Source organism: Puma concolor, chromosome B3, assembly GCF_028749965.1.
Source record: "Puma concolor isolate L17-30 chromosome B3, mPumCon1.1.hap2, whole genome shotgun sequence".
In the NCBI taxonomy this organism is placed as follows: Eukaryota; Metazoa; Chordata; class Mammalia; order Carnivora; family Felidae; genus Puma; species Puma concolor.
Genome location: NC_141672.1, coordinates 134,165,495 through 134,175,899, shown reverse-complemented (window position 1 = coordinate 134,175,899; position 10,405 = coordinate 134,165,495). Strand labels below are relative to the sequence as shown.

Genomic DNA, 10,405 nt, shown 5'->3' with positions numbered 1-10,405 from the left:
ACGTGGAATATTAATCTTTCTCCCTACTTTCTCTGATCTGGCCTTTACACCTTCCCTCATGTATAGATAACATGATGGACTGACTTGTCCACACTCGTCCTGCTGCTTGGGAGTCAGGTGTATGTGATGGCTTTCCCACTGTGGTAAAGGTTACTATCCGCCCACTCTAGTCTAACCAGTGTCATTTTCCGTAAGAATATAGTTGTAGCTGGGCATGTGCAATTTTTTTTTTTATTTTTATTTTTTTCAACGTTTATTTATTTTTGGGACAGAGAGAGACAGAGCATGAACGGGGGAGGGGCAGAGAGAGAGGGAGACACAGAATCGGAAACAGGCTCCAGGCTCTGAGCCATCAGCCCAGAGCCCGACGCGGGGCTCGAACTCACGGACCGCGAGATGGTGACCTGGCTGAAGTCGGACGCTTAACCGACTGCGCCACCCAGGCGCCCCTGGGCATGTGCAATTTTTAAGAGACCTGTACTCCTCAGCCCCTCTGTGACGAGAGGTACGGAGTTGACCAGATCCTGACCAATGGTAGGGGGGTGGCAGTGGGAACCTGTCACCTGCCCCTTTGCCTCCCTCAGCTTCAACCAGACAGATGACAACAGGGGATGGCAGAGACGAGATGGAAGGACCCGGGGGACTGGAGTGGCCAGAAGCTTGCCCATCTTCCAAGACTACCACCCATGAGAAAAATAAACGTCATTCTTTACGCTGCTGTTTTGTTAGGGTGCTCACTCTGTCTGTCTCTCTCATTTTTTTTCTTTACAACTACTTGATTTTTCTTTTTCTTTCTTTCTTTTTTGGAGAGAGAGAGAGGGAGGAGAGAGAGAGAGAGAGAGAGAATCCCAAGCAGGCCCTTAGCACGGAACTGGACACGGGGCTCAATCCCACAACTCTGGGACCATGACCTGAGCTGAAATCAAGGGTCGGGCCACTCAACTGACTGAGCCACGCAGGCGCCCCTACAACCCCTTAATTTTCTACCTACCTACCTACCACCCCATGTATTGGTTTTGTGACCTTGGACAATTGATGTAACCTCTGTTTCTGGATCTGCAAGATAGAGATGATAACTTCATGTGGTTTTGTGAGGATTCAATGAGTTGCTTCATGCACAACATGACCTGGATTGGTATCTTGTGCTGTAATTAGTGCTCAATAAACCCGCGGTATGATGACAGTGACGGTGATGCCCACCGTTACTAGCATCTTCCAAACGGTGCTTTTGTCCATCAGCTGGTCTCCCTGCCTCAGACCTGGCAGGTGCCATGTGATATTTAGTTTTGCATTCCCAGGGCAAGGGTTATCGGAGAGTCTCCAAAATCAGTGTTGCATACTTGCCATTGAATGGTTGGTAAGGGTATAGAGTGCTTCCTCTTTACCTCCCCCCTTTCCTCTGGGCTCCTGTCTAGATTCACGTGGGCCCCAAATTCCCCAGCCTCTCCCTACACGCGTACCCAGTAGAGGTCCTGGGAAATTCACTGCCTACCGTCCTCCTGATCTGGTTCCCTCACTCCCCTACACTTCGCTTCTTCAATGGGTCGTTTCTTCAATAGGTCTTTATTGAGTGGCCATGACACCTGAAGAAATGATGGGGTCTGAGGATAAGGCGGCAAACAGAACAGCCAAGTTCCCTCTTTTGATCGCTCTGTTCTTCTTTGGAGGGGAGACAAAAGATAAACGAGTAATCACATACCTAGACCAGAACATGACAGGTACAGGGGAATGCCAGGGGGCACAACCAGGTGATGTGCTAGAAAGCCCCAGAGAATGTGGTCTGAGCAATGATGTCTGGGCTGGTACCTGAACCCCGCATGCAGATTCACCACGAGAAGAGTGTGACGCCCCATCGCCGTGGGTCACCTCCAGAAGCAGCCTGCGGCAGCCCCTCATCATGGATGTTCACTCTCGTTGGAACGGAAAACTACCTCCCTCCAGGGGCCCCTCACTTGCCCAGATCACCCCCTTGTCAGGAGCTGCTACCAGAGTTCTTCACTTTGGTAGTAGAAATTTCTTACATACATTTCTGAGGAAGTTCGAATCCAGGAGTTGGATGAGTGAGCCTGGGTCCTGGACGGGCACAAAAGACCCCACCATGTCTGCAACTTTTAGTCTGCCACCATCTGGAAATTCTCCGATTGTTTATAACTTACGGTGTTCAGGATATGGCGCTAAACAAAACGAAAGATCTTGAGTGCTTCTGAGAAAAATTAGTTGTAATTTTACCTAGAGGGAATAAATTAAAACAAACAAACAAACAAACAAACAAACAAAAAACTAACCCCCTGTAATGACTGGGGTTCCTCCAGGAACCAGTGCAGGCTCTGATTCAAAGTCAAGGTGGTGGACTTATCCGATTCCGTAGACTGAGTTCTCCAGGAGGTGTGCGAATGTGCCAAGGCAGCTTACCAGGTAGCATTTGTTTGTTTGTTTGTTTGTGTCTTATTTTGTTGCCATCATCGCCCTCTCCAGACCTTAACCATTCCTGAATGGGAAGAGAGGGAACACCAACCGGTGTTGACGGAGCACCATGCCCGGGTGCCCGGCCGGCACAGAGATGCCTGGATGCTTCTGTTCCAATTCCTGTGTGGTCCTTCATCCCTGCGTAAATCTGCCCGTCCAACCCGATGCTTAGCCACGAATACAGACAACCAGCTGCAAACGCTAATATAGACAACTTAGGAGGGGGTGCTTTCTGAACGGTCAGCTCAGTTATAAAAGATCAGCTATAAATAACTGATGAGTAGCAATAGCCACTGCCTGGTCCAGTCTAATTTCCGAGATAATGGCAGGTGGGTGAGGGCTGGGGGCAGGTCACTGTGGAGAGAGAACAAGTAGATCAAGGTATTTGTTGGGCTTAACTGAGCGTCTGCTCAGATCCCTCTTGCCCCCAATTCAAACCAAACCCGTGGATCCCTTATATTTAAAAATGACCCCTGGAGTACACGTCGCTTCAATAAAAGTATCGGTGTTTTGCCATAGCTCAGAATTCTCTCTTACTGTGTCACTGCGTGTTCTTTTGTCAGTGGAACCTCACGTGGATGCTTCAGTGCGGCACACAGTTTGGTAGGAAGAATTGCCATGAGCCCCATTCAGGTTTTTAGCCATTGAGGTGCCTAGGAAAAGGGCGTCATCTCAAAGGTGGTTTCACCTGAAAGGCAGCCCCTAGGTATGATTTTGATGTGTGGGATTGTGGTGGCTCACAGCCATGGCTACTTTAGGCTCGCCTGGGAGGTTTTTTTTTGTTTTAAGTTTATTGATTCATTTTGAGAGAGAGAGAAAGAAAGAGAGAGAGAGGGAACATGAGTGGAGGAGGGGCAAAGAGAGAAGGAGAGAGAGAATCCTAAGCAGGCTCCACACTGACAGTGTGGATCCCAACGTGGGGCTGGAACCCACAAACCATAAGATTATGACCTGAGCCAAAACCAAGAGTAGGACACTCAACCCACTGAGCCACCCAGGCATCCCTCACCTGGGAGGTTTTAAATGACCGAGTCAGCCCCGGGGAGTTTGTTTTCACGATCTGGGCTGGGGCTGAAACTATTAACGCTTTAAAAACAGCATTCTAGGGGCGCCTGGGTGGCGCAGTCGGTTAAGCGTCCGACTTCAGCCAGGTCACGATCTCGCGGTCCGGGAGTTCGAGCCCCGCGTCGGGCTCTGGGCTGATGGCTCAGAGCCTGGAGCCTGTTTCCGATTCTGTGTCTCCCTCTCTCTCTCTGCCCCTCCCCCGTTCATGCTCTGTCTCTCTCTGTCCCAAAAATAAATAAACGTTGAAAAAAAAAAATTAAAAAAAAAAAACAAAACAACAACAACAAAAAAAAACAGCATTCTAGATTATTCCAATATGCCTTCGGTTGAAACTCTCTGCATGAAGACTTTTTAAAAACCAGAAAGCATCGACAAAGTTTCTTTCTCTTATTTCTCCAATTTCAATGCCTGAAAATGGCATTTTTTATCAGTCGCTGCAGATGAGGAATAGAAAAGCCCGGTTATCTAAGAAATTGCATCTGGCATGCAACGTACAAACCTTCAGAAGAGCATGGTAAAAAAAAAAAGCGATACCTTCCAGATACAGGAAGTTGCTAATCTCAGTTGCCTTGAATACTTTTCTTCCCATACGGAAGCCACATCTCTCACGTTAGCAGGATTTTAGGACCTTTCATTTCCTTCACCCCTTTGATAAGCCAAGGAAGGGTGGTCATGTGTAGCATGCACGCTCCAAAGGGTTTCTGAGATTGTCAACAGTTTGCCTAGAGTTGTTGCACAGAACGTTGTCTTTGACTGTCAGGCACAGAGAAATCCCTCGGAGGCAAACGGTGCTCGTCTGCCTTCGAGCTAACAGCTGAAGGCCCTGATAGGTGTATCTGTGGTTCTTTATCTAAAGTAGCAAAGAAAGGACAGTATGTGTTTTAATCGCTTATCTACATAGACGTGGGATTAAATGCAAATCCTACTGAAAGACCGCTCGTGATTTTTAGTTTCAGGCCTAGTGAGGCTTTTTCAAGTCTTGGGAAAGTGAAGTTAGGTGTGGGGAAAAGAGATAAGCACGTGTGTGAACTTCCCTGCTTGCCCACCCAGCGGACACGCTCGGGATAATGGGCCCTTGCAGTGCAAATTTCCCCATCGAGACATTTTCTGAACACGTTCAAGGGCACCACCCAAGAGCCCCTTGAAGGCACGAAGGCCAGTTGTTACAGAAGCCCGTCCCTGGCCTCTCAGTTGAGAGAAGACAACCAGGTCCATCGACGCCAAAACTTTCAGATTTACCCGCATAACGTTTGTTACCCAATAAACATTTGTGACTTTTAGATAAAGCGCCAGGCCCCATTTATTGCCTTGGGGTGGAGCTTCCAGCTTCCAAGGGCCTCCTGGAGTAGTTCCTAAAATACAATGTTTTCCTTCCCAGAGGGCAGTGTTCTGGAAACATTTTGTCCTCAGTTTACCTCACCTGGGGAGCTTTGTTTTGAAAGCCGGTGCCAGGCCCTCGGATGAATCTCACACAGATGCAGGAGAAGGACGCATGGCCTCAGGCCCCGTACCCAGGGGAGATGTGAGACCACAGGGGAAGGGTAGGACATGAGTAGGCGGCTCTTTTGCTCCCTTGGGACTTGCTGAGCCCCCCTTCCCGTCTTGAGTACCCTGGGGATTTTCCTGAACAAACACAACGAGATAAGAAAATACCTCTGCCTGTAGAAATCAGCAAGTAAGTGGTTGATGGTTCCTCCTTCTAGCCTTCTTTTAGAAGTTAGCCTGAGAGGGGAGTGCCTGGGTGGCTCAGTCGTTGAGTGTCCGATTTCGTCTCAGGTCATGATCTGCATTCGTGGGTTCGAGCCCCGTGACGGGCTCTGTGCTGACAGCTCAGGGCCTGGAGCCTGCTTGGGATTCTGGGTCTCCCTCTCTCTCTGCCCCTCCCCTGCTCATGTTCTGTCCCTCTGTGTCTCAAAATAAACATTAAATAAAAATTAAAAAAAAAATCCTGTGTTAGAATCCCCTGCCCCCCACCTTCTGGCTTTGGACAAATGAGCCCTGGGGATAAGCCCCTCCCACCTTCCTCCTCTCCTCGCCTTCTCCCCAGACGTCCCACTGGGGTTGGTGCTCACACTGCGGATACTCTGAACTTTCAGATGACGTGAGAACACAGAATTACCGGAAAGAAAGAGAGACATCAAAGAAAAAAGTTAGGGGAGGAATCTCAAATTGGCAGCGGGCAGGGTGTTTTCTTTACTGGGAAATCTCACATAAAAATCTGGACTTCCAGCCTCGCTTGAAAAAAGTAACAAATCTGGCAACACTGACACAGCTCCCATGTGGCGAGGGCTGGCCAGAGAGGAGCTGGTCCAACTGGTCAGAATTCTTTTCCACACTTGACCCCTCGTTCTAGAGCAAGCCCACTCTGTCGCCGCAGTCATCTGCCAGCTCCCCCACAATGTGCTTTGTGACCCCCTAGTTTAGTACAAGTTATTCCTCCAAGCTTCTCCTCCGACACTCCCAAACTACAGAGAGCTCTGATTTTGATTCCTGAAATTCTAAATTAACCTAACCAGACTGCTGTTTTCATAACGTTCGAGTTTTGAGTTTCATAACGTTGAGTCGAGAAGAGTTTGCAGAGCGAGCATGTGGGGAAGGCGTGGGGGGCCAGGAGGCCGTGCTGTTAGGGGCAGTGGTTGTGGAATGGGACTGGAGACAGCCTCTGTACGAAGGTTTCATTTGACCCGTCATCTTAAGTGGACTACGGAGCCCAGTATCTTCTAGATGGGATTAAGATCTATGATCAGTTGGCTTTATATGGAAAAGATTGTCCTCTGTAATGTGGGTGGGACTCATCTAATCATTCCTAGGCCTTAAGAGGCAAACAAAGCCTGAGGTTTCCCAGAGAAGAAGGAATTCTGATTCCAGAATGCAATATAGAAACCCTGCCTGAGTCTCCAGCTTGCTGGTCTATCCTACAGATTTTGGATTCAGAATCACAGCCGCAGCTTTTGCTGGAAAATTTAGCCTCCTGCCCTGCCCTGGAGGTGTCAGGTTTTCCAGCCTTGCGATCCTAGAAGCCAATTTCTTAAGACACACACACACACCCTACTGGTTTTGTTTTTCTGGAGAACCCCGACTGATACAAGTGTCTACTTCGATATTTGTTCTCGGGTTCCATATGATCAGAAAACAATCCTCAGATGCACTACGTGGCTGGTCGTCTTAACACCAACTTTCCATTATGTATTCACCCAATAGCTTCCTGTGGTTTGTCCTGGGATCCCAACACTTCCCTCACAGGAGCAATGTTATGAATTATAAACAACAGTTTTAAAACCACCATTTGGAAACAATCTGGCCATAAGCTGGGGAATGCCTAGAAAGAATAAATGAGATAAGGTTCAAATACAGAAACTAGAACTTCGCCAGTGTCTCAAGATGGCCCTCAATGCCCACCTGTCCAGAAGCTGAGCATTGGGTATATTGTTCAACACTTTCTAGGCAATTATTCTCTCAGCACTGACTTTGGTTTTCCTGTGGTATCCTGGGATGAAGTTGGCTTTGTGAGTTCACGTTCACCTTTGATTTTTTTTGGTTTTTGTTTTTTTTGTTGTTCATTTTGTTTTGTTTTTAACCTGAGATTGATTGTTGTCAAGCCTGACAATCAAATACTTACTTCCTAGCCCTGGCAATCAGTTATTTTTGTCTGATTTTGAAAAACAAAATTCTTTCATGCAATGATTTCCTGCCTGTGAGGATATTCGTTAGGCGGGTATGAAAGTTGAGAACGCAAGCGAAGTTCCAAAATTCATTAAACTGTAAACCTAATCAAGTTAAAACAAAACCAAAATAATTTACTAGATTGTAAGTAGGATTCTCTGGAGACTATTTCTTTTTTATTTACCATAGTATCCCCCAAGCACTGTCATTATATCTCTTTAAAGTTTACAAAGCACTGCATTTTAAAAGGCAATTTGAGGGGCGCCTGGGTGGCTCAGCCGGTTCAGCCTCTGACTTCGGCTCAGGTCATGATCTCCGGTCCGTGGGTTCGAGCACTGGGAAGGCTCTGTGCTGACAGCTCAGAGCCTGGAGTCTGCTTCAGATTCTGTGTCTCCCTCTCTCTCCCTGCTCGCACTCTGTCTCTTTCTCTCTCAAAAATACACATTAAAAAAGGAAGAGGCAATTTGAGTGTCCTCCATGGGCCAGGAAGCTTGTTAGATGCTTGGCTATGTACAAAGGACACAAAGATAATCATGTATCTGTCACTACCGCTAAGAACACTCTGCTTACCCATCTATCCATCCATTCGTTCAGTTGTCACTCAGCATATTTCTTGAATGCCTACTATGTGTCTCACCTTGCTTAGTGCCAGGCATACAAAAATGAACACAATAGACACGGCGTCTTTCCCTCCTGGGTCTGACAGAGGAGACAGGCAGTTAAAGAAGATACAGTAATAAAATCTGATAAGTATCATGACAGAGGAAGAAGTCAGTGCTCAAGGAGCAGCGGCCTAGGCACTAGGGAAGAGCTGCAGATGTTGGAAGGATATCCTTGGAGATTTCGTGTATGCATCCTGGTGTATTTGTAGGGAAAAATGAGAGGAAACATGATTACCTTGCAATGCATAACAATTCAGACTTGGTTCAAGAAGAGGTAGACAATGACTCAACAGACAGAAGAAAAATTTAGGAAGTTAATCGGTTGTTTACCATTTTTTATTTTTTTTATTAAAAAAAAATTTTTTTTTAACGTTTATTTATTTTTGAGACAGAGAGAGAGCGTGAATAGGGGAGGGGCAGAGAGAGAGGGAGACACAGAATCTGAAGCAGGCTCCAGGCTCTGAGCGGTCAGCACAGAGCCCGACGCGGGGCTCGAACTCACAAACCGCGAGATCACGACCTGAGCCGAAGTTGGACGCTTAACCAACCAAGCCACCCAGGCGCCCCTACCATTTTTTAAACAGGTGCCCGGACCAAATGGTTTTGGGCAGAGTGTGATGTGACTTTTAAACAGTGGATAATCACTGTGTTATTTAACACCGGTGCCTTTCAAACTTCAATGTACGTTCAAATCACATGGGGATCTTGTTAAACTGCAGATAATTATTCAGTAGGTTAGGGGAAGCATAAGATTTTGCAGTTTTAACAGGTGCTCAGGTGATATCAATGTTACGGTTCTAAAACCCACACTGAGTCACGGGGCTTTGGGCCAATCCAAACCAGAGTGTCTCATTTTAGGTTATAAAGCTATGAAAACCTTACTTTCAAAACTTTTAAGATGGTACAATTTTGCTTAAAATATGAATTCAAAAATATATTAAGTTGAATTTAGCAATGTGTTATTATAAGAATAACATACTTATATAGAAACGTAAACATATAGAACATAAACATGTAACATATAGAAACTTAAATACATGAACATTTGGACTTTTTAAAAAATTTTTTTTTTAACGTTTATTTATTTTTGAGAAAGAGAGAGACAGAGCATGAACGGGGGAGGGGCAGAGAGAGAGGGAGACACAGAGTCGGAAGCATGCTCCAGGCTCTGGGCCATCAGCCCAGAGCCCGACGCGGGGCTCAAACTCACGGACCGTGAGATCGTGACCTGAGCTGAAGTCGGACGCTTAACCGACTGAGCCACCCAGGCGCCCCGAACATTTGGACTTTTACCAACAGAATTAATTATATCAACAAGCAGAATTTATTTAATCAATAAATGTCACAAAGGCACTTTCTAAAATTTGGAAGCTATTACTGATAAACACTTTATAGCAAAATACAATAAATACGATAAAAATCTGTATCTCATAACCAACAATGAACACTATATTAAATGTTGAAATACAAAAATCAGTATTCTCTACTAATTTGTTTATTAACTTCAGATACAATGCATAATTCCCACAATCATCACTATTATTTAACATTCTTTGGAGGTTTTAGCTATGCAATAAAGCAAGAAAATGAAATAAGCTACTTATTGAAAAAGAAAAGTATCTTTATTGGTATAATGGCATACTTGATAAACCTAAGAGACACTGAAATCTTTTAGAATTAATAAGACAAAATAAATAATTAGAATTAATAAGGTAATATGGATATTCATAGAAAGTATAGAAACAATTAGTTGAAAGTGAAAAGATTTAAAAGAAAAGAATGCATTCATGATAATACAATAAAAAGTATAATTCCGAGAAAAAAAATGTAACAAGTCAAAGGATGTAAGTGAAGAAAATTTCAAAATTACATTGAAGGTCAAAAACAAGAAACAAGTTAGAAAGAATAGTGAGTAATATTTACATTATACAACAACCTCGGATGTCAACCGAACGTTCTCAAGTTAGTATATACATTTGCTATAATTCTAATCAGAAGTCCAATCCCTATTTTTGAGAATGAGTGAAGAATGTGACAGAAGGAATTTAAAGTTCACATGGAAAAATAGCGAAACGAGCCAAGAAAATTTTCCAAAAGATAAAGGAAGTATAAAAATAAACTAATTAAACATCCAATGACTATTCGAATAAACTTAGCATGGGAAAAGACCGTCTCAAGGGACTGAAGAAACCAAGAAGCTCTACAGGAAAACAGACCAAGCCTGGGAAGATATGTTGCAATGCACACAACAGACAAAGACCTAGCCCACCAAGGCCTCCACATTTACAAGGCAGACAAACAACTTATGAGAAAAATGGGGAATAGATACCCGTGTAGAGTTTTCAAGGAAGAGGAAATCCTGGCAGAAAATGAACTTAGTAAAAGCTGCTGAACTTCTCTAACAGCGAAGGAACCACAAACGAAAACAAGGCAACAGTTTTATCATTCTTATTGGCAAGGCATAAACAGCCACAAAGACCACATTAAAAACAGGTAATAGAGGATATCGATCAAGGATGTGGGCAAATGGGCACTCTCATGTATGTATT

General features: G+C 44.9%; 1 long non-coding RNA gene across 1 annotated transcript; it reads left to right on the top strand.

Moving 5' to 3' along the window:
* Nucleotides 1-451: 451 nt before the first annotated feature.
* LOC147580391 (uncharacterized) lies at nucleotides 452-716 on the top strand. Its single transcript, XR_015251938.1, has 2 exons — nucleotides 452-505; nucleotides 585-716. It is a non-coding gene; the product is annotated as an uncharacterized LOC147580391 (long non-coding RNA).
* Nucleotides 717-10,405: the final 9,689 nt, after the last annotated feature.